Source organism: Triticum urartu, chromosome 2 (genome assembly GCF_003073215.2).
Source record: "Triticum urartu cultivar G1812 chromosome 2, Tu2.1, whole genome shotgun sequence".
Taxonomy (NCBI): domain Eukaryota; kingdom Viridiplantae; phylum Streptophyta; class Magnoliopsida; order Poales; family Poaceae; genus Triticum; species Triticum urartu.
The window spans coordinates 753,487,454-753,488,818 of NC_053023.1; positions in this window are offsets into that span (position 1 = coordinate 753,487,454).

Here is a 1,365-nt window from a genome sequence, read left to right on the forward strand (position 1 = left end):
CACCCGATCATCACGTGGTGTCTGGGCACGAGGAACTTTGGCAACGGTGCATACTCAGGGAGAACACTTATACCTTGATCATCTTATAAAGCTACCGTCGAACTAAGCAAAATAAGATGCATAAAAGATAAACATCACATGCAATCAATATAAGTGATATGATATGGCCATCATCATCTTGTGCTTATGATCTACATCTCCGAAGCACCGTCATGATCACCATCGTCACCGGCGCGACACCTTGATCACCATCGTAGCATCGTTGTCGTCTCGCCAATCTTATGCTTCCACGACTATCGCTACCGCTTAGTGATAAAGTAAAGCATTACAGCGCAATTGCATTGCATACAATAAAGCGACAACCATATGGCTCCTGCCATTTGCCGATAACTCGGTTACAAAACATGATCATCTCATACAATAAAATTTAGCATCATGTCTTGACCATATCACATCACAACATGCCCTGCAAAAAAAGTTAGACGTCCTCTACTTTGTTGTTGCAAGTTTTACGTGGCTGCTACGGGCTTTAGCAAGAACCGTTCTTACCTACGCATCAAAACCACAACGATAGTTTGTCAAGTTGGTGCTGTTTTAACCTTCGCAAGGACCGGGCGTAGCCGCACTTGGTTCAACTAAAGTTGGAGAAACTGACACCCGCCAGCCACCTATGTGCAAAGCACGTCGGTAGAACTAGTCTCGTGTAAGCGTACGCGTAATGTCGGTCCGAGCCGCTTCATCCAACAATACCGCTGTCGGTGTCAAAACCGGCGGATCTCGGGTAGTGGGTCCCGAACTGTGCGTCTAGGCCGGATGGTAACAGGAGGCAGGGAACACGCTGTTTTACCCAGGTGCGGGCCCTCTTGATGGAGGTAAAACCCTACGTCCTGCTTGATTAATATTGATGATATGGGTAGTACAAGAGTAGATCTACCACGAGATCAAGGAGGCTAAACCCTAGAAGCTAGCCTATGGTATGATTGTTGTATATGGAGTTGATTGCCTACGGACTACAACCCTCCGGTTTATATAGACACCGGATAGGGTTAGGGTTACATAGAGTCGGTTACAATGGTAGGAGATCTTGAATATCCGCATCGCCAAGCTTGCCTTCCACGCCAAGGAAAGTCCCATCCGGACACGGGACGAAGTCTTCAATCTTGTATCTTCATAGTCCAGGAGTCCGGCTGAAGGTATAGTCCGGCTACCCGAACACCCCCTAATCCAGGACTCCCTCAGTAGCCCCTGAACCAGGCTTCAATGACGACGAGTCCGGCGCACAAATTGTCTTCGGCATTGCAAGGCGGGTTCCTCCTCCAAGTCCTTCATAGAAGATTGTAAACACCAAGAGTAGTGTCCGGCTCT